General features: G+C 49.3%; 1 protein-coding gene across 1 annotated transcript in view; it reads right to left on the bottom strand.

The window, feature by feature from the left end:
* The window catches only part of LOC130026599 (polypeptide N-acetylgalactosaminyltransferase 12-like), a 308,882-nt gene that overhangs the window by 132,929 nt on the left and 149,221 nt on the right, over nt 1-26,732 (bottom strand). The window lies entirely within an intron of this gene.

The following is a 26,732-nucleotide window of genomic DNA, read 5'->3' as shown; positions in this document are numbered from 1 at the left end:
TTCTTTACTTGCAGAGTACGAGTCTCAATGTTGTTCTGTTTGGGTCATCTCGCCACTCCTAGTGCGTAGCATCCCTTTCATGGGGGCACGTCTGCAATTGCTTTGTGTAGCCGCAGAGCCTCATAGTCCCATAGCCCCATTCCTCAATGGGAAGGGGCAGAGGAGGGGAGAAAGGAGGGGGCAGGAAGGAGGAGGGGGAGAGGAGAAGGGCGGGAAGGAAGAGGGAAGAAAGACAAGGTTGGGGTAAATGAATATGATTTTGACAGGGTAGGTAAAAGATGGAATTACAGGTGAGTAAGAATTCTGTTTAAACATTTCTGACTCCTGGGGGGAACACATCACTTTCAGGCAGGTCACTTCGTGCCCTGGGATGGGTGTCTGCAGCCTCCTTACCTCACGGGCATCACAGTCTGTCTGATCTTCTGCCAACACAATTTGTCTTTGACGGGTTGTTGGCTCAGGTCTGTCTTGGATCTGGGTGTGATTTCCACCTCTAGGTGAAAGGGAGGATGGGGTGTGCATGGGGTGTCTTTAGGTAGGACACTCCCTTCTGGTTCTCACAGAACACTTGGGGTTCCAAGGCGGGTGTAGCCCGTAGGATGGCGGGGATCAAACCCAGATCAGCCACGAGCAAAGCAACAACCTACCACTGTAGTATCGCTCCAGCCCTTGAATTTCTTCTTTGACGAAGTTTCTGTTCATTATTCCTCTCTGCATTTGTTTGATGGGGTTGGGAGATATTTTTTTTTAAAGTTCTACCAATGTGCTATATAACTTGGATATTAGCCTTTCATCAGCTAGATATTGGGTAAATAATTTTTTCCATTCTGTGGGCTATCTTAGTAGCTTAGACGCCATTTCTTTTTTTTTTTTTTTTTAAAAACAACGCATTAGAACTGCTTTGTCACCTCTTGATTGATCAACCAGACTCAAGCTTAGCAAGGACATACTTCATTTGAGGGAAACAATGGAAGAAAGGGGCTTAGTAGATATATACAGGACACTTCATCCACAAAAAGCTGAATACACATTCTTCTCAAGCGTACATGGAACATTCTCCAAGATAGACCATATGCTGAGCCACAAAACATGCCTCCATAAAATTAAGAAGGTAGAGATTGTATCAACAATCTTCTCAGACCATAATGCGCTGAAATTAGAAGTAAATCACACACAAAAACAGAAAACTATATCAAACACCTGGAAATTAAACAGTGCACTATTGAACAATGAGTGGATTAGACAGGAAATCAAAGAGGAAATCAAAAGATTCCTAGAAACGAATGAAAATGAGAACACGGGTTACCAAAACTTATGGGACATAGAAACGGCTGTGTTAAGAGGAAAGTTTATAGCTCTACAAGCATTCCTCAGAAAGGAGGAGCGAGCACACATAAGTAACCTAACCTCACAGCTTAAGAGCTTGGAGAAGGACCAAAAAAAGGAGCACAACCCGAACAGGAGAAAGGAAATAATAAAACTCGGAGCAGAGATTAACCAGATGGAAACACAAAAAACAATCCAAAAGATCAATGAAACCAAAAGCTGGTTCTTTGAGAAAATTAACAAGATCGATAAGCCTCTAGCAAAACTCACAAAGAAAGGGAGAGAGAAAACCCTAATAAATCGAATCAGAAATGAAAAGGGGGTCATTACAACAGAAACCACAGAAATTCAGAGAATCCTCAGGGAGTACTTTGAGAAGCTTTATGCCACGGAACATCAAAACCTTGAGGAAATGGATAAATTCCTAGACTCCTACAGACTCCCAAGGCTGAACCAAGAAGACCTGGAATACCTGAACAGACCTATCACCGTCAAGGAAATTGAAATGGTAATAAAAAGTCTCCCCCAAGCACAAAAGTCCTGGCCCGGATGGATTCACTAGTGAATTCTTCCAAATCTTTAAAGAGGACTTACTCCCAATGCTCTTTAAGCTTTTCTACGAAATTGGAATATCAAAAACACTTCCGAACAGTTTCTACGAAGCAAATGTCACACTGATACCAAAAGCAGACAGAGATACCACAAAGAAAGAGAATTACAGGCCGATATCCCTGATGAACACAGATGCAAAGATCCTCAACAAACTACTAGCAAATAGAATCCAACTACTCATCAAAAAGATCATACACCATGACCAAGTAGGATTCATCCCAGGGATGCAAGGATGGTTTAACATTCAGAAATCAATCAACATAATCCACCATATCAACAAAAGAAAAGATAAAAAGCATATGATCATATCAATAGATGCAGAGAAAGCATTTGATAAGATCCAGCACCACTTTATGATGAAAACCCTAGCCAAAATGGGTATAGAGGGGACTTTCCTCAACATAATTAAAGACATCTACCACAAGCCTACAGCAAGCATCATCCTCAATGGGGAAAAACTGAGAGCCTTCCCTCTAAGATCAGGGACGAGACAGGGATGCCCACTCTCTCCACTGCTGTTCAATATAGTACTGGAAGTACTTGCAATAGCGATTAGGCAGGAAAAAGATATTAAGGGCATTCAGGTAGGAAAGGAAGAAATCAAGCTCTCACTATTCGCAGATTATATGATACTCTACTTAGAGAACCCAATAACCTCCACCAAAAAACTCCTAGAAACAATAGACCTGTATAGTAAAGTTGCAGGTTATAAAATCAATACCCAAAAGTCCATGGCTTTCCTATACGCAAACAGTGAGAGAGAAGAAAGCAACATGAAAAAAACAATCCCGTTCACAATTGTGCCCCAGAAAATCAAGTACCTAGGAATCAGCTTAACTAAGGAAGTAAAGGAACTGTACAAAGAAAACTACAAAATGCTACTTCAGGAAATAAAAGAGGACATGAGGAAATGGAAAGATATCCCCTGCTCATGGGTCGGGAGACTTAACATTGTCAAAATGGCAATACTACCGAAAGCATTGTATAAATTCAATGCAATCTCTATAAGGATACCCATGACATTCTTCAAAGAAATGGAGCAAACACTCCTGAAATTTATATGGAACAATAAGCCCCCACGAATAGCTAAAGCAATTCTTAGGAAAAATAAAATGGGAGGAATCAACCTCCCTAACTTCAAACTGTACTACAAAGCAGTAATAATTAAAACAGCATGGTACTGGAACAAAGGCAGAACTGCAGACCAATGGAAGAGGGCTGAATACACTGACATCTCCCCTCAATCATATGCTCATCTAATCTTTGATAAAGGTGCAAGTAATGTGAAGTGGAGTAAGGAAAGCCTGTTTAATAAATTGTGTTGGCATCACTGGACGGCAACATGCAAATAAGTAGGCTCAGAACTCTGCCTAACACTATGTACAAAAGTAAGATCAAAATGGATTAAAGACCTCAACATCAGACCAGAAACCATAAGGTGCATTGAAGATAACGTTGGCAACACCCTCCATGACATTGAAGCTAATGGTATCTTCAAAGATGCCACGCCACTGGCCGAGCAAGTGAAAACATAGATAAATGGGACTATCTTAAACTAAGAAGCTTCTGCACCTCCAAAGAAACAAATACAAAGACAGTCTACAGAATGGGAAAGGATATTCACCGAATACACATCTGACAAGGGGTTGATATCCAGGATATACAAAATACTGGTTAAACTCCACAAGAAGAAAACATTCAACCCCATCCAAAAATGGGGCAATGAAATGAACAGAAACTTTCTCAAAGAAAAAATCCGAATGGCAAAAAAGCACATGAGAAAATGCTCTACATCATTAATCATCAGGGAGATGCAGATCAAAACCACAATGAGATACCATCTCACACCTCAGAGACTGGCCCACATTCAAAAGAACAAAAGCAACTGATGCTGGCGTGGATGTGGCGAGAAAGGGACACTCCTTCACTGTTGGTGGGAATGTCCACTGGTTCAGCCCTTCTGGAAAACAGTATGGATGATGCTCAAAAAATTAGAAATTGAGCTCCCATTTGACCCAGCAATACCACTCCTGAGAATATATCCCAGAGAGGCAAAAATGTATCGTCGAAGTGACATCTGCACTTGTTTGTTCATTGCAGCACTCTTGACAATAGCCAGAAACTGGAAGAAACCTGAATGCCCACGAACAGATGACTGGTTAAAGAAACTTTGGTACATCTACACAATGGAGTACTATGGAGCTGTTAGAAAAGATGAAGTCATGAAATTTACATACAAGTGGTACAATATGGAAAGTATCATGCTAAGTGAAATGAGTCAGAAAGAGAGGGATAGACATAGAAAGATTGCATTCATCTGGGGGATATGAAGTAACAAAGTATGAGATTAATACCCAAGAATAGGTGAGATCAGCACCAGGAGGATTACTCCATAACGTAGAGTCCAGCCGGGTATCCTAGAGGAAAGGGCAGTTCAGATAGAGAAGGGAGCACCAAATAAAGGATGTTTGGAGGATCCTCCCAGGAGGGGAGATGCATGTTGAAAGTAGACTATGGACTGAACATGTTTGCCACTCAATGCCTCTTTTGCAGACCACAACACCCAAAAGGAGAGAGAGAACACAGGGGATTGCCCTGCCACAGAGACAGGGGGATGGGGGGATGGGGGTGGGAGGGATATTATCCATGGTGGAGGAAAATGGGCACTGGTGGAGGGATGGGTATCTGATCATTGTATAATTGAAACCAAAGCACAAAAAATTGTAAATCTACAACTGTAAAAAAAAATAAAATAAAAAAAACACGTCTAGGGAAAAAAAAACGCATTAGATTGGTGTATCTTTGATTTTTCTGTTCTCTTTTCATGCTTCACATTTTATTGAATTTTTTGCAAATTTTTATTTTGTTTTCATAAAGTTGTTGACAATAATTTATTACATTTAATATTCAAAAACCAATTCCACCACCATCGTACCTTCCCACCACCATATTTTGAATGTTACCACTCCAAATCTTAGAGGTACTCTCCTGGGGTCATTGACATTGTACTCAGGGGTATGCAGATGACAGGCTCTAAACATGGTGAATCCCATGGCAAGGGCCACCCACAATCTAGAAGCAACTGCCAACTGCTGGCAGGACACACCTCGCCCAAGACACATACCCACACGGCCTGGGATGGATCCATTTATTGAAACAAGCTTGGAAATAGGACAGTGACTGTCAGAGAGTGACCCAGCATGCCTCCTTCCTCTCTCTTCTCCTCAATTCATTAGTGCCCAACCAGCCCCCAAAGAGTGTCTAGAACTGGTTGCTCTGATGTTTCTAGCCCCCATTAGCTTCAGGGCTGCCATATGGAGAAACGGGACTGTGTACTGGGGAGGGAGAGCTCCCACCTCAAGCCCTTGTTTGGCTTTTGGAGCTATCATGACTGAGGTTGGAGTGTGGCCCAGTTTAAATTTCTGCTCCCAACATCCCTGGTGCCTAGAGGTAGGAGACATTTTTGTCCCACTGATCCCTGCGGTCTGGTGTTGGGGGACCTTTCTGCCCCCTTGATCCCTAGGGTCTAGTGCTGAGGGAAAGTGGAAGAGCGGGGAAGAGGGAGGAAGGAGCAGGGTGGGAAGAACTGGATCAGGGCTAGATTAGTTGGAATTGAAGAACAGAGGGTACATCATCAGGGTAGAAAAAGTGGATTAATGGTGAACAAGCTTGCCAGCTGAACTCAAGCGGAGGAGCTGGATTCTGGTTTTTTGGGGGCAGGTCATTACAGGATCCAGATCTGAGGTCTGCGGCCTCCTGTTCCTCACAGACAGGAACAGGAGGGTCTCTCTGGGTTATTCACACAATCGATGATCCCGCTCCCCGGGTCTGGACCCCAGACCTTAGTCTCAGACCTTAGTCATCCAGATCCTTAGTCTTCTCACACGCCACCAGCCTGTCCTTCATGACCATCACCTCGAGTTCCATAGAGGTCATGGTCTCACAAACCTCCACTATGTTCACCTCCAACTCCGTGTTCTTCGACACTGGATTGACTATGGGGCACTCCAGGGTCTCAGCCAAGCAAGGAAGGTGGAGGCATCTCAGGGGTCCCGCCTGGCTCCACCTCCCATATAGCCCCACCTCCAGATCCCCATCAGGAACTTCTCCCTCCTGGAGACCCACCGCACCACTCACCCTCTTCAGGGTACCCTTGGAATTCCAGCAAGGTCTGGGGCTCAGTTGCTCCTGATTTCAGGACTGAGGACCCCTAAAGATGAAGGCACCAGGTGAGTAGGCAGGTCTAGAGCCGGATGCGCCTTCCTGTCCCTGAGCCCCTGGCCACCCCCTCACCTGGGTTTCCCTCAGCTCCCTGAAGGTGGCCTCCAGCAGGGCCTGCTGCCTTGTTAGCACCTGTTGCAGCTGGTCCATGAGCTCCTTGTGCCTCAGCACCTGCTCAACCTTGAAGCCCACATGAGGGGGTCATTCAGGTGTGGGGTTGCAGCTGTGTGCTGCTTTTGGTACCAGCAGAAGCATTCCAGGCTACAGACACTGCACCTTCTGGTCTTGCGTGCACATCTCTATCATGAGACAGGGCCGAAGGCTGTTCAGATCCCACCACAACATTCAGGGCCCAGACATTCACACACAGGCCCAAGGAAAACAGCACATGGGGTAACCTGTCCCCTGCACATTCCTCAGGGGGTCTTTCTCCCAAGACCTAAAAGAGGGTGCCTCCCCATACCTCGACCCGGCAGCCTCCCCGGTACTAGGACCCTCTGTGTGCAGTGAGGGCCAGTCCGCACCCCCACAACCCCTCTAGCCTCTTCTAGATTTTGACACATTATAGTGGGTGGTGTCCTGGCCTGTCCTTCCTCCCACCACCGCAGGCGGGCTCCTACCCTCACAGTGGGTCTCCCCCGGCACCTTCTGTCAGGGTGGGCCTGACGGGCCTCCCCACCCCCACCCGGACCCTCGGGCCTGGCACCCACTAAGCATTGGGGGCAAGGTGGGGGCTCTTCCCGGTGGGCACTACAGAGGAGGTGTAGACGGAACAGGCACCATGGGCATGGGCATGTCATGTCAGGTTCTGATCCATGGGGAGACCCCACAGGACAGCTCATGCTTCATCAAGAAGCATGAGCCGTTCCCTGGCAGGACCCACCCACCCAATGCCACACACCCACACAGGCTGGGATGCATCCATTTGTAGAAACAATCTTGGAAACAGGACAGTGGCTGTCAGGGAGACTGATTCAGCCCTCTCCCCTCTCTCTCCTCTGCCACCAATTCATGATCCCCGAAACTGTCCCAGGTAGTGCCTAGAACTCAGTTGCTGACTGTTCCAGCCTCCATCCTTTTCAGGACTTCCTTTCCCAGAATAGAAAAAGTGCACTGGAGGAGGGGGAGCTCTCGGCTCAGACTTTTGCTTGGTCTGTAGCCCATGAACCAAAGGTTTGAGTGTGGCCTCGTTTTCCCTGGGTCAAGGAGGGGTAGATGGTTGTACCCAAGTGCTGTTTTGAAAATCGGATGCTCTGAATGAGTGTTTCCTCTAAGCACTGAGATCCTTCCAAGTACTGCTTCATTGACCCTCATGGCCTATGTACATACCTGAGAGGTTTGGGGTTTGTGGGGATCTCTATTTTCTCCAGCCTTTGTGATCAGGAGACCCTGTAGTGCCAGGGAACGTTCTTGACCTCATGCATCCCAAGCCTGTACTGAGTCTCCTGAGACTTCTTTCTGGCCTTCTGGACAGAATTTTAACTCAAAAAGTGGAAAATGCCCTGGACCATGCAAGGACAGCCCACAAACCGGAAATATGTCAACATTTAGGTGGGAAAGCATGGGTGAGCAGGCATTCTCCACTCCTCTCTCCTGGGATATAGTCTATGGTGGGGGGTTGGGAGGTGGTCATTTCTTATTGCTACTCTTTGGACTATTTCTATGGGGGTGAGTATTTCTGCTCCTGGGACTCCTTATTGTGTAGTTTTGGAGAACATATCTCCTATATGAGCTCTGTTCTCTGTTCTGGGACATTTCTCCCCCCAGAGCTAGTGTGTCTAGTATTGGAAAACAATTTTCCCCAACATCCCTAGTGTTTTTTTCTGGAGGAAATTTCAGCTCTGCTCATCCCTGGTGCCGAGTAATTGTGAACATTTCTGTCCTCGGAACCCTGCTCTCTATAGTTAGGGGTAACCTCTGCACTGCATGTCACTGGTGCCTACTGCTTGGGGCCTGTTTTTGCCTCCCAGACCACTAGTGTCTATTATTAGGGGACATTTCTGCCCCCCACATCCCCGGTGCCCAGTGTTGGGGGACATTTCTGCCTCCAGATGTACGGTCTTCCCCACACCGCCAGCTTGTCCTTCTTGACTGTTACCACCTCTAGTTCCTCGGGCTTTATGATCTCCACTGTGTTCGCCTCCACTTCAGTGCCCTTAGATTGACTGAAAATGGATAGACTGAGGATCAGCCCCAGGCTCTCAGCCAATCAAGGGAGGTGGAGGGCTCGGGGGCAGAGTCCGCCTGGTTCTGCCCCCCCGGGTATCCTGCCTCCTGACCCCCATTGGGGGCTTCTCCCTCTTAAGGACCCTGACACTCACATTTTCAGGACACCTTTCTGCCAAAGCAGCAGCCAAGTCCTGGCCTGAGTCAGGCCACTGTGGACTGTCCAAGTGGACTGTCACTGCTCAGGCAGAGTCACCAGTGGAGGGCCAGTACTGTCACCCCCTTCCCCTCCCTCACCCCTCCACCTAACAGGGAAATCCCTCTTATGTCCACTAAGAACTTGAGCAATCTGTCCTTAGGGCACTGGGAAAAGGCTGGCCCTGTCTGCTTGCAGTACTTTTCTTTGGGTGTTGGCATCACAGCCAGACATGCTCAGGCTTTATTCCTGACTTAGCTCAGGGACCATACCTAGTGGAACTAGAGGGGCCCATTGATCCAACGTCAGCAGTGTGCAAGAAGATCACTTTATCTGCTGGACTAATGCCTGCTCAAAGCAGTACTTTTCTTTCAGCTGCTTCCAAACCTAACTCTCCTTCCTGTAGAGTTGGGCTCCCTTAAAGATGCCTCACTCCCCCTTCTGTACGGCACAGTGCCCAGGGAGACAGCCCCGTGGAACCCGAGGCTTCCACTCCCGAGCACTTTCAGACTTTTCAAGAATGGGCCCCAGGGATATTGCTGGGGTTAAAGTGCTTGCCATGATGTGGCCCAACCCTGTTCAAGTCCTGTTACTAGGATCTCCTGAGCCCTGCTGAAGAGGAGAGGGGACCTCTGCCCACATTTCCCGCAAGCTAACTTCAGACAGACTACCCTGGAGAGCAGGAGCTGCCATGAGGCACAGGGTCTGGGAGAGACGAGACAGCACGGAAATCACCTGAGATGTCCCAGAGGTGGTCTGTAACACTGTTCAACTTAGAAAGCTTGGAAAATCCCCCAAATTTTCCTACGTTATTGATATGCTCCAGATCCTTCTTTGCACCCAGAAAGCTTGGTTATTTCTTGTTCCATACTTCCTGTCAGCTGCTTGCTAATACCCCGTCGCCCATCAGATCTGCTGTAAAACTGATCTCTTGCCTTGTGCAGTGTTCAGACTTTGGAGCTGTTCATTCCATTAGCACTGTTATCTCATCATGTTCTCCCTCATTCCAAAATGTGCCCTTTTTTCTTTTTTTTTTTTTCAATTTTTTTTTATTTATTGAATCACCTTGGGAAAGGTTACAAAGCTTTCAGGTTTAGGTCTCAGTCATGCAAATATCAAACACATTTCCCTTTACCAATACTTTTTTTTTTACCATGAAGAACCCCAATAAAACCCCACCCTCCACCCCTCCCAGTCCCTGTGGGGCAGATGAATTCTAGTTAACACTCTATCTGCTTTGATTAGATTCATTGTTTCAATAAAAGATTCACCACTATAATTTAGAGTTTACCCCCCCCCCAAATCAGACATGCTGAAAAAGCATTGTGACGTGATTTGCTTTCTACAGCTGGGTTCAAGAATTAAATGTTGGTTTTGGATTTCTGCTATTTTACTTATTGACCCTGGAAGTATTTATACTGAAAGTCAGATAGTTAAGAAATTGGTTTCTGTGCTCTGGAGTCGTGGCCGTGCTGGAGAGCCGCTAGTGGGGGGCAACTGGTGGCCTCGGTAGGGCGTGAAGGGCGGACCGAAACGCCCCCTTCCCATGAGGTTTTAGTCGCCCCGCCACTCCCCCGGCTCATACCTGCTGTCCACAAGGCTCCCATGCGGCCGCCATCTTTCTTTCCAGAGAGGAGAAGGCGACTGGGGCAACACCCTTTCCCTTCCGGACAGACATGATGGCCTGGATTAACGCATAGTCCGTTCACTTTTCTGCTCCAAGCTGCCGGGTTCTGCATTAAGTCCCTGTGCTTCTGGGGCTGTGGCCGTGCTGGAGAGCCGCTCGCGGGGGGCAACTGGTGACCTCGGTAGGGCGTGAAGGATGGACCGGAACGCCCCCCTTCCCATGAGGTTTTAGTCGCCCCCACACCCCCGGCTCATACCTGCTGTCCACAAGGCTCCCATGCGGCCGCCATCCTTCTTTCCAGAGAAGAGAGGGCGAATGGGGCAACACCCTTTCCCCTCTGGCAGACTTGATGGCCTGGATTAACGCATAGTCCGTTCACTTTTCTGCTCCAAGCTGCTGGGTTCTGCATTAAGTCCTTGTGCTTCTGGGGCTGTGGCCGTGCTGGAGAGCCGGTCATGGGGGGCAACTGGTGACCTCGGTAGGGCGTGAAGGACGGACCGGAACGCCCCCCTTCCCATGAGGTTTTAGTCGCCCCCACACCCCCGGCTCATACCTGCTGTCCACAAGGCTCCCATGCGGCCGCCATCCTTCTTTCCAGAGAAGAGAGGGCGAATGGGGCAACACCCTTTCCCCTCTGGCAGACTTGATGGCCTGGATTAACGCATAGTCCGTTCACTTTTCTGCTCCAAGCTGCTGGGTTCTGCATTAAGTCCTTGTGCTTCTGGGGCTGTGGCCGTGCTGGAGAGCCGCTCGTGGGGGGCAACTGGTGGCCTCGGTAGGGTGTGAAGGACGGACCGGAACGCCCCCCTTCCCATGAGGTTTTAGTCGCCCCCACACCCCTGGCTCATACCTGCTGTCCACAAGGCTCCCATGTGGCCGCCACCTTTCTTTCCAGAGGGAGGAGGGCGAATGGGGCAACACCCTTTCTCCTCCAGCAGATTTGATGGCCTGGATTAACGCATAGTCCGTTCACTTTTCTGCTCCAAGCTGTTGGGTTCTGCATTAAATCCTTGTGCTTCTGGGGCTGTGGCCGTGCTGGAGAGCCGCTCGTGGGGGGCAACTGGTGGCCTCGGTAGGGCGTGAAGGAAGGACCGGAACGCCCCCCTTCCCATGAGGTTTTAGTCGCCCCCACACCCCTGGCTCATACCTGCTGTCCACAAGGCTCCCATGTGGCCGCCACCTTTCTTTCCAGAGGGAGGAGGGCGGAAGGGACCAACACCCTTTCCCCTCCGGGCAGACATGATGGCCTGGATTAACGCATAGTCCTTTCACTTTTCTGTTCCAAGCTGCTGGGTTCTGCATTAAGTCCTTGTGCTTCTGGGGCTGTGGCCGTGCTGGAGAGCCGCTCGTGGGGGACAACTGGTGGCCTCGGTAGGGCGTGAAGGACGGACCGGAACGCCCCCCTTCCCATGAGGTTTTAGTCGCCCCCGCTCCCCCGGCTCATGCCTGCTGTCCACAAGGCTCCCATGTGGCCGCCATCTTTCTTTCCAGAGAGGAGAGGGCGAATGGGGCAACACCCTTTCCCCTCCAGCAGATTTGATGGCCTGGATTAACGCATAGTCCGTTCACTTTTCTGCTCCAAGCTGTTGGGTTCTGCATTAAGTCCTTGTGCTTCTGGGGCTGTGGCCGTGCTGGAGAGCTGCTCGTGGGGGGCAACTGGTGGCCTCGGTAGGGCATGAAGGAAGGACCGGAACGCCCCCCTTCCCATGAGGTTTTAGTCGCCCCCACACCCCCGGCTCATACCTGCTGTCCACAAGGCTCCCATGTGGCCGCCACCTTTCTTTCCAGAGGGGGGAGGGCGGAAGGGACCAACACCCTTTCCCCTCTGGCAGACTTGATGGCCTGGGTTAACACATAACCCGTTCACTTTTCTGCTCCAAGCTACTGGGTTATGCATTAAGTACTTGTGTTTCTGGGGCTGTGGCCGTGCTCAAAGCTTAACTATGATTTTCAGAGAGAAACGTTAGGTGGTTTACTTCCCATGGATCACTTTGTATATAGAGAGATGTCACGCGGCCGCGTAAGCGGCCGCGCGGTTTTGAGGAAAAGTCCTAGTTCCCGCATACTCGAGCTGTGCTTGTAGAGGTTTCTGGTCACCGGGGTTCCATCTGGGGGAGGCGGAATGCGGTACCTACTCCATCTGGGACTTCCCGATGATCTCGGCTCTTTTTGGAACCTGTTTTTTTTTTTTTCCTTCGGGATCTGTGGATCCCGCCCTCCATGTTGTCCTTCTCTTTGGCTAAATGCTGTCAAGATGGCGCTGGGGGGCGGGCTGTGGGCGTGACTTCCGGAATCTGAGGTTACCTGGGAGGTGTAGTCCCGGCATTTTTGAGGAAAAGTCCTAGTTCCCGCATACTCGAGCTGTGCTTGTAGAGGTTTCTGGTCACCGGGGTTCCATCTGGGGGAGGCGGGATGCGGTACCTACCCCATCTGGGACTTCCCGATGATCTCGGCTCTTTTTGGAACCTGTTTTTTTTTTTTTTTCCCTTCGGGATCTGTGGATCCCGCCCTCCATGTTGTCCTTCTCTTCGGCTAAATGCTGTCAAGATGGCCGCCCTTTTTTCCTTTATGGGTCACACCCAGCGATGCCCAGGGGTTACTCTTGGCTGATGCACTCAGGAATTACTCCTGGTGGTGCTCAGGGAACCATATGGGACTCTGGGAATCAAATCCAGGTCAGCCGTGTGCAAGGCAAACACCCTACTCACTGTGCTATCACTCCCGTCCCTGCTGCTTGGTTTTTAGTTAGCTTTAGGCAGAAATTTTGGCAAAGTTCGTATGAGTTCATAGTCGTTGAAAACTCAAAGTTATATTAGTGCTGCAATTCTCATTTGTGAAACAACAAAACTCACTACCAAGCAGGGGAGAAAGCAGCAAGACAAGACCAAAAGTAAAAAGAGCGACACTCAAGCAGTGGCACCAGGGGTACAGGAGGAGTTGGCAGAGAGCATGGCAGCTGGGTGGCACTGCCACTCGTACAGTGGAGATAGCTCTACCCCAGTGGAGTGGTTAAGGCCAGACCCCAGTATCTCTAGTGTGCCCTTGGTCTAGAGGAGGCGAGAACAGGCAGGGAAGACAAGGGCCAGGGAGAAAGAAGGGAGCCAGAGCAGGAGCAGGGGTCAGGGTTGGAGGATGAGGAGGGGCAGAGGGCAGGCCCCAGATCATTGCCCCAGAGAGCCATGACATGCTGCAGGAGATAACAAAGTGCCAATATGACACCAGACCAGCTGTGACCCTCTGTGAATGGGAGTGGCAGACATTCAAAGTTGGGTAGCTTCCAGAAATGTCTACCGACACCAGGACCACTTGGACAGTCTGACAGAGTCACAGGGAGTCTCCAGGCAGGCAGGGAAGGCAGGGTATCTTTGTACCTACACTCCCAAGAAAAGCCTCGTGGAAACGGTCGCCCTATGACCCCCAAGACAGGGCAACATAGGAAGGAGATCTCGATGAAGGTATCGGAGGTGCAGCCCTTCCCTGCTTTTGCTGGGCCCGAGAATCCATGGTCTCAGCAGATTCTGGGGGTTCCACATGGGAAACAAGGTTCTCCCTGTTCCCAACTTTAGTATCTTATTGGCATTAGATCTCCTGACAGAGCTAGAAGCGCAAATAAATGTCCACCTTGACACTGTGGATTCCCCCTTTGGAAAATACCCTCTCCAGGCGCCCTCTAATGGCAGTATCATGCCCCTCTCCTGGTAAACTCATGCTAGGAGTGAGCCTCCAAAGACAGCCGCAATATCTGGTAGCCCATGAGGTGTGGCTAGGGATAGGGAAAGATGCTGCGCAGGTCTGGGAGGCAGGAATAGTGGTGGGATGCAGCTCAACTGGGAGCAACCCATTGGCCTCAGTTGAGAAGTCATGACCTGCGCCGGGTCAGTGTGGTCGCTCCTGCTGGTCACCTTGTGGTACCCAGCCCTTCCACTCTCTTGAGTCTGTTTTGCTCTAGTGCCCAATGATTGACCGGCCTGAACCTCAAAAGATGTGTTTCTCCCTTTGCAAATTGTTCCAGGAAGCACACCCCTGTTTGCGTTTGGGCCAAAGGATCCAGAGACAGGAGGAAACCTCAGTCACTGTGGACCCGTTGCCCAAGGATTCAAAAACTCGGCCACCTTCTTCAGGAAGACCCTGGCTCTGGACTTAAGCAAATCCTCGTTGGAGCCCTGGAATGGACCATCCTGCAGTCTGTAGATGATAAGGTCCTTGTGTCAGAAGCCTAAGAGGACTGAAAGAGAGCCTCAGAGGCTCTGCTCCAGCTCTTGGTTGAGACTGGGCACCAGACCTCCTGGAAGAATGAGCATTTAGAAGTGAGAAAAAGAAAAACAAATAACCTAAAGAAATCAGCAGTAGGGCTCCAGAGGCTAAGAGGTTGATCCTCTTTGTGCATGTGAAAGGGCATCAGGTTCTAGGTGCCCTGACCCAGAGTCGGGCCATTGGCATAGTTCTGGGCATACCTGTCTCTGAGACAGGGGGCTCAGATCTCTCGCTGTGCCACAGAGGTAAACAAACTATCTACCTCCAGGTCCCCATTCGGGGGTGACACTGATGACTAACAAAGGGCCCCAGTGGCTACCAATTGCCCAGATGGCACAGTCCCTGGGATTATGATGTGATAACCCACATCTAACTTTTGCAACTCTAGATTTTGATGTGAAAACCCACTCTAACTTTCACGACCCCAGCCTTTCTGCTTATTGGATGGGACCCCATCCTCTGACTTGCAAGAAGCAGTGGATGAAATCTCTTGCTCAGAACCACTGAACAGTTCAGGAGCAGTATCCAACTTGAGTGGCATCCAGGTAAAGACCATAAGAAAGAAGCCCTGAATCCCTCTGGAAAGGCTGGAGGGGGGTGCGCTCGCAGAGGGATACGGACAAGCGTGAAACATGGTTAGATCCCATGATCCCTTAATTTTCATATTGAAAATTGAAATTTATTTCTTTGGATATATTTTTTGATTGGGTTTTTATTTTATATTTTGAGTTTGTTCCTGCACATATGGATGTGTTGGAGGCTGTGTACCTTTTTTTTTATCCAAGAATTTTCTTTTTATTTTTTTATTAGTGAAACACCATGAGGTGCAATTGTAGACTTATAAATTTTTGTGCCATGGTTTCAGTCACACAATGATCAAGTACCCATTCCTCTACCAGCAGCCATCCTCGACCACCACGGGTCCCAGCATCCCTCCCACCCCCCAAACCCTTCCCACCCTGCCTCTTTGGCAGTGCATTCCCCCATTTTCTCTCTCTCTCTCTCCATTTGGGTGCTGTGGTTTGCAAGAGAGGCACTGAGTGGTAGTCATGTTTGGTCTATAGTCTACTTTCAGCATGCATCTCCCACCCTGGGAGGATCCACCCAACACCCTTTATTTGTTGCCCTCTTCTCTAGCTGAGTTTCCTTGGAGACTGTGTAACTTCTTTACATGCAGAGTGAGTCTCAATGTTGTTCTGTTTGGGTCAACTCGCCACTCCTAGTACGCAGCATCCCTGCCATGGGGGCACGTCTGCAATTGCTTTGCGTAGCCCCATAGCCTCATAGCCCCATAGCCCATTCCTCAATGGGAAGGGGCAGAGGAGGGGAGAAGGGAGGGGGCAGGAAGGAGGAGGGGGAGAGGAGAAGGGCGGGAAGGAAGAGGGAAGAAAGACAAGGTTGGGGTAGATGAATATGATTTTGACAGGATAGGTAAATGACAGAATTACAGGTGAGTAAAAATTCTGTTGAACCATTTCTGACTCCTGGGGAGAACACATCACTTTCAGGCAGGTCACTTTGTGCCCTGGGATGGGTGTCTGCAGCCTCCTTACCTCACAGGCATCACAGTCTGTCTGATCTTCTGCCAACACAATTTGTCTTTGACGGGTTGTTGGCTCAGGTCTGTCTTGGATCTGGGTGTGATTTCCACCTCTAGGTGAAAGGGAGGATGGGGTGTGCATGGGGTGTCTTTAGGAAGGACACTCCCTTCTGGTTCTCACAGAACACTTGGGGTTCCAAGGCGGGTGTAGCCCGTAGGATGGCGGGGATCAAACCCAGATCAGCCACGTGCAAAGCAACAACCTACCACTGTACTATCGCTCCAGCCCTTGAATTTCTTCTTGGAGGAAGTTTCTGTTCATTATTCCTCTCTGCATTTGTTTGATGGGGTTGGGAGATATTTTTTTTTGTAAAGTTCTACCAATGTGCTATATAACTTGGATATTAACATTTTATCAGCTAGGTATTGGGTAAATAATTTTTCCCATTCTGTGGGTTATCTTTATAGCTTAGACGCCACTGCTTTTTTTATTAAAAAAAGTATTAGATTGGTGTATCTTTGATTTTTCTGTTCTCTTTTCATGCTTTAAATTTTGCTGACATTTTTGCAAATTTTTATTTTGTTTTTATAAAGTTGTTTACAATAATTTATTACATTTAATATTCAAACACCAATTCCACCACCATCGTACCTTCCCACCACCATATTTTGAATGTTACCACTCCAAATCTTAGAGGTACTCTCCTGGGGTCATTAACATCGTACTCAGGGGCATGCAGATGACAGGCTCTAGACATGGTGAATCCCATGGCAAGGGCCACCCACAATCTAGAAGCAACTGCCAACTGCTGGCAGGACACACCTCGCCCAAGACACATACCCACACGGCCTGGGATGGATCCACTTATTGAAACAAGCTTGGAAATAGGACAGTGACTGTCAGAGAGTGACCCAGCATGCCTCCTTCCTCTCTCTTCTCCTCAATTCATTAGTGCCCAACCAGCCCCCAAAGAGTGTCTAGAACTGGTTGCTCTGATGTTTCCAGCTCCCGTTAGCTTCAGGGCGGCCATATGGAGAAACGGGACTGTGTACTGGGGAGGGAGAGCTCCCACCTCAAGCCATTGTTTTGGTTTTGGAGCTATCATAACTGAGGTTTGAGTGTGGCCCAGTTTAAATTTCTGCTCCCAACATCCCTGGTGCCTAGAGGTAGGAGACATTTTTGTCCCACTGATCCCTGCGGTCTAGTGTTGGGGGACCTTTCTGCCCCCTTGACCCCTAGGGTCTAGTGCTGAGGGAAAGTGGAAGAGTGGGGAGGAGGGAGGAAGGAGGAGGGTGGGAAGAACTGTATCAGGGCTAGATTAGTTGGAATTGAAGAACACAGGGTACATCATCAGGGTAGAAAATGTGGATTAATGGTGAACAAGCTTGCCAGCTGAAATCGAGCGGAAGAGCTGGATTCTGGTTATTTGGGGACAGGTCATTACAGGATCCAGATCTGAGGTCTGCGGCCTCCTGTTCCTCACAGACAGGAACAGGAGGGTCTCTCTGGGTTCTTCACACAATCCATCATCCCGCTCCCCAGGTCTGGACACCAGACCTTAGTCTCAAACCTTAGTCATCCAGATACTTAGACTTCTTCCATGCCACCAGCCTGTCCTTCGTGACCATCACCTGGAGTTCCATAGAGGTCATGGTCTCACAAACCTCCACTATGTTCACCTCCAACTCCGTGTTCTTCGACACTGGATTGACTATTGGGCACTCCAGGGTCTCAGCCAAGCAAGGAAAGTGGAGGCATCTCAGGGGTCCTGCCTGACTACACCTCCCATATAGCCCCACCTCCAGATCCCCATCAGGCACTTCTCTCTCCTGGAGACCTACCCCACTACTCACCCTCTTCAGGGTACCCTTGGGATTCCAGTAAGGCCTGGGTCTCAGTTGCTCCTGATTTCAGGACTGAGGATCCCCTAAAGATGAAGGCACCAGGTGAGTAGGCAGGTCTAGGGCCTGATGCGCCTTCCTGTCCCTGAGCCTCTGGCCACCCCCTCACCTGGGTTTCCCTCAGCTCCCTGAAGGTGGCCTCCAGTATGGCCTGCTGCTTTGTTAGCACCTGCTGCAGCGGTTCCATGAGCGAATTGTGCCTCAGCACCTGCTCGACCTTGGAGCCCACGTGAGTGGGGCATTCAGGTGTGGGGTTGCAGCTGTGTGCTACTTTTGGTACCAGCAGAAGCATTCTAGGCTGCAGGCACCCCTACCTCGACCCGGCAGCTTCCCCGCTACTAGGACCCTCTGTGTGTAGTGAGGGCCAGTCCACACACCCACAACCCCTCTAGCCTGTTTTAGATTTTGTTATATTATAGAGGGTGGCGTCCTGGCCTGTCCTTCCTCCCACCACCACAGGCGGGCTCCTACCCTCACAGTGGGTCTCCCCCGGCACCTTCTGTCATTTCTCCATATCCACCTTGTCCTGATTCACTCCCCTTGCAGCTGATCCGGAGCTGACTCTGCGTAGCACCTGCTCCTCCTCCTGCTCATTCTGAGAGACCGACACTGGTCAGAGGCCACGTCCTACTGCGGGAAGCCGAGATCCCAGTCCTGTTGCTGCCGCAGACACTCACCTGTTTGTCCTGCAGTCCCACCTGTGGGCACAAGGCTGGGAGTGAGGACCGGCAGCCAGGGCATCCTGCTCTGGGTCCAGGGATGTGGAGGTCAAGCACCGACTCCCAGGCCCAAGGCTGGCAGCGCCTGGGCAATCTGTCCCCTGCACAGGCCCCCATGGTCTTGCTCCAGCGGCCTAAGAGATGAGACCTCCCTTGACTGGGGACCCTGTCTCCTGTCCTGTGCTCAGGGATCACCCCTAATGGTGCTCAAGGATCCATAGGAGGTGCCAGGAATCAATCCAGGTTAGAATTATGCAAAGCAGACACCTTACCACCTGTTCTAGCTTTTGATATATTACATTTCCTTGTTTGTTTGCTTCTTTGGTTTTGGAACCACAGCAGGGATCAGTCCCAGCCATGCTCAAAGGACTCTATGGGATGCCACAGATTGAAGTCAGATAGCCCAAGTGCCCTTCCCGCTCTACTATCTCCCAACCTCTTTGATCTTTTTCAAAATACAAGTTTTAACTTTCCATTGATTTTGCTATATTGCATCCCAAAAGGAATACCAGTTTACAATGGGGCGTGTGAAATTCCCAAATGCTCCAGTGAGTCCCACTGCAATCAGAACCGCCCGTCCCACTCTTCCCTCTCCTCTTTTTGCTGTACTTGGACATTTATGGAGGGACATACCCAGTGTTGCTCAGGCCTCACTCCTGGCTCTGTACTCAGGGACGACTCCTGCTGGGGCTTCGCGATCATATGCGGTGCCCGGGGTCACATCTGAATTGGCTGTCCACAAGGCAAATGCCCTACCCTCTGGACTACCTTTCCAATCCTGCAAGATACTTTTCTTGAAAGAAACTTACACAGTAAGATGTGAAGGGAGGACGTGTTCAAAACAGAATGTGAGCTGAAAGAGCTGACCACTCCCCCTAACTTCTAATGGCCAGTAACTGCCTGTACCTTTCAATCACAAACTGCCACTAGGGAAGTTCCCTTGGACCTGTCCCCCACCCCCATCTCTGTACCCTGAGAGGCCTCTGCAGGTTCCCTGCAGCATTTTCCCACTTCCATATCTAATGCAAATGAAATTTGTTTGCCATTTATAAATGCCCATACAGAGTTTCCCCTTAAAGTCAATGAAATAATCATTTTTAAAAAAGAAATTAAGTAATGACATGTTGAATGGTGCTCAAAGCAGGACACATTTGAACCACTGATCTACCTGTCATGGACTCTTTCCAAACTCAAGTCTAGCATCACATCTCCCCAATTCTATAACGATCCCTGCGCCTCAGCTGAGCTCTGGACTTTACCTCAGAAAATGTACTACACATCTAATTCTATAAATCCAAATATAAGCCATTCTCCTATTAAACTTTTTTTTCATTGAATGGATCTGAGATAGACCCTTACAAAGCTGTTCATGATTAGGCTTCAGTCATCATTGTTCACCCATCCCTCCACCAGTGTACATTTCCCACCTCCAATGTTTCCAGTTTCCCTCCCAACACCCGCCCACCCACCTCTCCACCCAGGCCAGCCTTTTTTAAAAAATTTTTATTAGTGAAACACCATAAGGTACAGTTATAGACTTACTAATTTTTGTGTTTGGATTTCAGTTATACAGAGATCGAGACCCATCCCTCCACCAGTGTCCATTTTCCACCACCACGGATCCCAGTATCCCTCCCACCCCCATTCCCTCCATCCCACTCTGGCTCTGTGGCAGGGCATTCCCTTTTGTTCTCTCTCTCCTTTTGGGTGCTGTGGTTTGCAAAAGAGGCATTGAGTGGCATTCATGTTTGGTCTATAGTCTACTTTCAGCATGCTTCTCCCATCTAGGCAGGACCTTCCCAACACCCTTTACTTGGTGCTCCCTTCCCTATCTGAGCTGCCTTTTCTTCCAGCATGTGTGGCTGACCTCCAAGCCATGGAGCAAACCTCCTGGTACTTATCGAGACTATTCTTGGGTGTTAGTCTCCTATTTTGTTACTTTATATTCTACAGATGAATGCAGTCTTTCTATGTCTGTCCCTCTCTTTCCGACTCATTTCACTTAGCATGGTACTTTCCATGTAGTACCACTTGTATGTAAATTTCATGAATTCATCCTTTCTAACAGCTGCTTAGTATTCCATTGTGTAGATATACCAAAGTTTCTTTAACTGTTGCCTACTGACCAAGTAAAAGAATGCTTGATTTTTCATTCCCCCTTTGTCCTGCTCAAAGCTGGGCAACTTCCCAGGTTTCCGGGCTTTCAGGGATTCCCCACAAAAACCCAAGCAAGGCTGCTATCAATGCAGACAGCCAGGCCATTTCAAAAAGGAATGTCCCAACAACCCCTTGAGGAAGAAGGGGGGATCACCCGGGCTATGTCCCAGATGCAAGAGAGGCAATCACTGGGCAGCCGAGTGTCGCTCCAGACCGGATAACTTAGGCAATCCACTGCCGCAGGGAAACGGCGGGAGGGGCCTGCCTCGGACCCTGCAAGCCTTCAGGCAGGAGGCCGATCAGACATCGGGTCAAAGTATCAGCCCGCTCAGATAGCTTCCCTCCCTCTCTCAGGGGTTCCTCAATTCCCAGCTCAGGTCTAGACCTTTATGCCTCTGTCCGGGCGGTACTAACACCATCTATGGGAATTGAAAGTTTGGAGACGGGGGTCTATGGCCCCCTACCGCCCGGAACCACTGGCCTCATTCTAGGGTCAGAAAAGGCTCTCCTGCAAGGATTGCAGATATACCCAGGATCTATCACAGAGAGCTACATAGGACAAATTCATGTCTTGGCAGATTCCCCCCGTGGCATTGTGACGATAGAAAAGGGACAGCTGATTGCACGCCTGCTCCTCCTCCCGACGTGGCAAGGCCCCACCTCGACGCTCTCAGTCCAGGGTCAGACAAAGGAAGACTGCTCAGATAATCCAGCCCAAATATTTTGGATTGCCCATATGGCTTCCAGACCACGCTATGCGCTAAGAATCAACTCAAAGGAATTCTCTGGGCTATTAGATACTGGGGCGGATGTCTCAGTCATATCCAGTAAATATTGGCCTGCCAACTGGCCTGCCACAATGGCTACAGCCGTTTTGCAAGGACTTGGCCAAGTCCAACCCAGCCGTAGCGCCCAAGTATTGACCTGGGAGGACGCCGAGGGCCATAAGGGCCAGTTCCAGCCTTATATTGTCCCAGACCTCCCCACCAATCTTTGGGGACAAGATATACTCTCAGCTATGGGCACGGTTCTGGTTACATCACCCAGTCGCTCGCAGATATCGCCAGTCTCCTTTAAGACCATAGCCCATATCACTAGTGACTACCCATCCTCCGGGCAGGAAAATCCCGTGACTTTAATGCCCATTGAGGAACTGGAAGAAACTAGCCCTTTTTAATCGGGGCCACTGTCGAGCGGTCTCCCACCCCATTTACCTGGAAATCAGATGATCCAGTCTAGGTGGAGCAGTGGCCCCTACCTAAAGAGAAATTACAGGCCGCACATGCCCTAGTGCCCGAGCAATTAGAAAAGGGGCACATTACCCCATCCACATCTCCCTGGAATACCCCAATCTTTGTTATAAGGAAAAGGACAGGCGGGTGGAGATTATTGCAAGATCTCAGAGCAGTCAATGCCACCATGCATCCAATGGGGGCCCTGCAGCCAGGGCTCCCCCATCCCTCCGCTATACCAAAGTCCTGCTAATTGTTAGTGATAGATCTTAAAGATTGTTTTTTCAATATTCCATTAGCTCCTAAAGATTGTCAAAGATTTGCCTTCTCTCTACCTTCCCCCAATTTTCAGGAGCCCTATCAGCGCTACCAATGGGTAGTCCTTCCCCAGGGCATGACTAATAGTCCCACTATGTGTCAGATATATGTTGCAGCGGTTTTAGCGCCAGTCCGGGCTCGTTTCCCCAGTGCACTTTTGATTCATTATATGGATGGCATCTTAGCCGCCTGCCCCACCAAAGACCTGTTACTTCAACTCTATGATCATGTCCGGGTCGCCCTGGAATCAGCAGGCCTTGTAATCTCCCCAGACAAGGTACAGCTCTCCCACCCATACAGATATTTAGGATACACCATAAACAAGGTGGGAATAGTGCCTCAAAAAATACAGTTTGCCACCTCTCATTTAAAGACTCTACACCAGTGGCAACAGTTTTTGGGAGAACTCCAATGGCTCCGACCATCCTTCTCCCTGCCCACGGGAGAGCTCAAACCTCTTTTTGAACTATTGAAGGGGGATTCTGACCCCTCCTCGCCTTGTCAATTGACCCCAGAGGCACAATTGGCTCTTAGAAAAGCAGAGCATGCCTTAGAAGAAATGCAAATACACCATATTGATTACAATCTACCACTACAATTTATAGTGCTTGCTTCAGAGTTTGCCCCAACTGGAGTTTTCTGGCAGATTGGTCCATTATACTGGGTCCACCTCTCAGCTTCCCCCACCTGAACGGTGATTCCCTATCCCACCTTAGTTTCTCAATTACTCTGGAAGGCTAGAACCATAGGGTGTGCACACTTTGCTAAGGATATGGACATATTGGTCGTTCCCTATTCCAAAGACATGATTAATAATCTGATGCAATATGATGATTCCTGGTGCCTTTTTGTCTGCTCCTTTAAAGGCCAAATTACACAGGCATATCCCAAACATAAACTCCTGCAAAGCTTCAGGATTTGCCCTATTATCTTCCCTCGAATCATAAAGACCACCCCCCTTCCGGGTGCACGGACCCTCTTCACTGATGGCTCTAAGAGCGGTCGAGCCTTAGTGGTTGATGGGCAGGATGTTCACGCCATACAGCTTGCTGAGACCTCGGCACAATTTGCAGAAGTATCTGCTGTATTATTGGCCTTGCAGACATTCCCTAATGAGCCCCTCAATATTTACACTGATAGTGTGTATGTTGCTAATATCTTCCCCCGATTAGAAACAGCACCCCACATAGGTGAGGGCTCGAAAATTTTATCTCAATTACAAACATTGTAATTTTATCTCAATTACAAACTGTTGATTTGGGCCAGAAAGGACCCCCTCTTTGTGGGTCATATTAGAGGACACTCTGGCCTCCCGGGACCCCTTGCAGAAGGCAATGAACGAGCAGATAAAGCTACCCGCTTAATAATGACATCCCTAGAATGTGATAAGGCCATGCAGCTACATAAAAAATTCCACCTTAATTCCCAGTCTCTTCGTTTTCATACGGGTTGTTCCAAAGCTGAGGCTCTCTCCATAACCACTGTCTGTCCCACTTGCGCTCCTTATATACATTCCCCATCCCTGGGAGTCAATCCTAGAGGACTGAGAGCAAATGGTATTTGGCAAATGGATGTGACCCACACTAACTCATTGGGAAACCGGCATTATCTCCATGTCTCGATAGACACACACTCGGGCATGATTTTTGCCTCACTACATGCCGGGGAAAAAACGAAACATGTTATAGATCACCTTACTGCTGCTTTCTCATATATGGGAAATCCCAGGCAAATTAAAACTGACAATGGACTGGCCTATACAAGCCGCGCTTTTCATTCCTTTTGTGAAACGTGGGATATTACATATACAACAGGCATTCCCTATAACCCCCAAGGACAGGCTATCATAGAGCGAGCGCACTGACATCTCAAAACTTACATTTCTAAAACAAAAGAGGGTGAGATCTACCAAGGCTGTCAAGGGCCACAAGCGCTCCTATCTGCAACCTTATTCATTTTGAATTTTTTGCTCCTCGATGATTCAGGCCGCAGTGCAGCCCAACGTCACTTTGCTACTCCGGCTCCCCTTAAAGCAATGGTGAAATGGAAGGATCTGTCCTCAGGAACCTGGCAACCAACGGCAGCAATCCTTGCCAGAGTCAGAGGCGCAGTCTGTGTATATCCAACTAATACAGAAAAACCCATTTGGGTGCCGGAATGCCTGGGCAGGCCAATACACGAGCCCCCCGATCATTTGTCCCCCACAGCTGGGAAAAATAATGAAACTCACCTCCAGGGTACTTAGCCCTGAGACGAATTTCCTTCTCTTTTTGCCACAGGAACAAAATGACCACAACGACGCTTGTGGCCTGGACCCTCGCTATATTATTAATGAAGGACCCTACCGAAACTCATGCCAATCGACACCAACCATTCAAGCAGACCCGGGTCATAAGGAGTGGAGAGGACTATGAGGTTTGGAGTACCACAAGTGCCCCTCTTTTCTGAACCATGCTCCATTCTGGTCAAGCCACACTGGGTCCTGCCTGGTTTGGCAGCACCCCTTAATCAGTGCTTCCCTGACTTATATTTTTCCCTGGAAGACGCCTACCCCTTTCAGGATGGTTTTGAAAGGCCCCCGGCCAGAGCCTAAATGAGACGCAATGGCTTTTTCACCTGCCCCGGGTTCCGGACAGGCCAATGGAGGAGAACCTGCGGTGGCCCTGAATCTTAATATTGTGCCAGCTGGTCTTGCGTAGATTCTAATGATGGCTATTGGAAGTGGTCGGTTGACCACGACCTGGTTAATATTTCTTATGCTGTGCCACTGAGATATGGCTCATATTCTGTACAATACCACCCCCAAATGCTTCTGGTCAAAATCTCCTTCACTGATAAGGGAAGGTTTGAGACCCGATGGGTCAACCGCCTGAATTGGGGACTTATGTGGTATAGCAGGCCATGGCATGGGGTTATCCTGCAGATCCTCTTAAAAATCGAACCCGTGCAGCAGATTCTGCTAGGCCCTAACCAGGCACTTGAGGCTCCAAAACCCCCTCTTAAGCCCACCATTACTACCATGGCTGGCCCTAAGATGACACCACCTCCTGTTACAGCCGGCCTATCCATCCCAAAACCCAGTTTTGGCCCAATCATTAACCCCCTCAGGAGTCTTATCGAAGCCACATATCACACTCTGAATGCTACTGCCCCAAACCTGACTGAAGCCCCACGCCACCGTTTTATGAGGCTATGGGTATTAACGCCTCATACAATGTTAATTACAGAGCCCCAGGAGAGTGGAAGGCCCACCCCCAGGGACTAACCATGACCCAAATTAGCGGTCAAGGGACATGTGTAGGTACAGTCCCTCAAAACAAGAAGGAGTTGTGTGCACAGAATGTGGAGTCCCCGGGATGGAGTAACTCCGCCTGGATCTCACCAAAAATGGGAGCTTGGTGGGACTGTTCACGTTCAGGATTAACTCCCCACTTGGCAGGCTCAGTATTTAATGCCTCCCAAGAATTTTGTCTTATGGTTATTGTTGTCCCAAAAATTATATACCACCCTGCTGAGGTACTCCTTGACTATTGGTGCAATTCCCCTGATGTCCTGCGTAGGAACCGCAGGGAACCCATATCCGCACTAACCATCGCCACTCTGTTTGGCATAGGCCTGGCAGGTGCCGGCACTGGCATCGCTGCTCTGGTAATCCAATATTCTGGTCTAACTTCTCTAAGAGCAGCTATTGATGAGGACCTGGACCGAATAGAAAAATCTATTAGCCATCTTGAAAAGTCCTTGACCTCCCTGTCGGAAGTAGTCTTGCAAAATAGGAGGGGGCTCGACTTGCTCTTCCTTAAAAATGGAGGGCTGTGTGCAGCGCTGGGAGAAGAGTGCTGCTTTTACGCCGACCACACGGGGGTAGTCGAGATTCCATGGCTAAGCTGAGAGAAGACCTGGAACGGCGTAAGAAGGAGAGAGAGGCTCACGAAGGGTGGTTTGAGTCATGGTTTAATCAATCCCCCTGGTTCACCACCCTGATATCTACTATAGCAGGCCCTCTGATCATACTATTACTGATGCTTACATTCGGGCCCTGCATCCTGAGTCGACTTGTCTCATTTGTCAGAGACCAGATTGGCAGGGTTGATTGGCAAATCACTCAAATTCACTTTATGCAACTGAGAGAAACTAGCAAAGAGCAGCCCTATTCAGAAAGGTATTTCTAATGGGCCTGGGAAGCCTCTTCCTTTCTCTGTTGCAGTGACCTGATCCCGTGGCCGGTACCGGAAAACGCAGGAGGAGAAGGAGTGCGGACCGGACCTGTACAGAACCCCCCCGATCACTGAACGAAGAGATCCCCATCACCCCTCTACCCTACCCCTGCCCCTCTTTTCTGAGCCATGCTCCATTCTGGTCAAGCCACACTGGGTCCTGCCTGGTTTGGCAGAAATGTCATCAATCCTCCCCTGTGCCTCCTCGTGGTTAAGGAAGTATGCCCTTGCCCAGGATACCCAAT

This window comes from Sorex fumeus, unplaced genomic scaffold (genome assembly GCF_029834395.1).
Source record: "Sorex fumeus unplaced genomic scaffold, SorFum_2.1 ptg000034l, whole genome shotgun sequence".
NCBI lineage: Eukaryota > Metazoa > Chordata > Mammalia > Eulipotyphla > Soricidae > Sorex > Sorex fumeus.
Note: the sequence above shows the minus strand (reverse complement) of the source record. Positions and strands in the feature narration are given on the sequence as shown.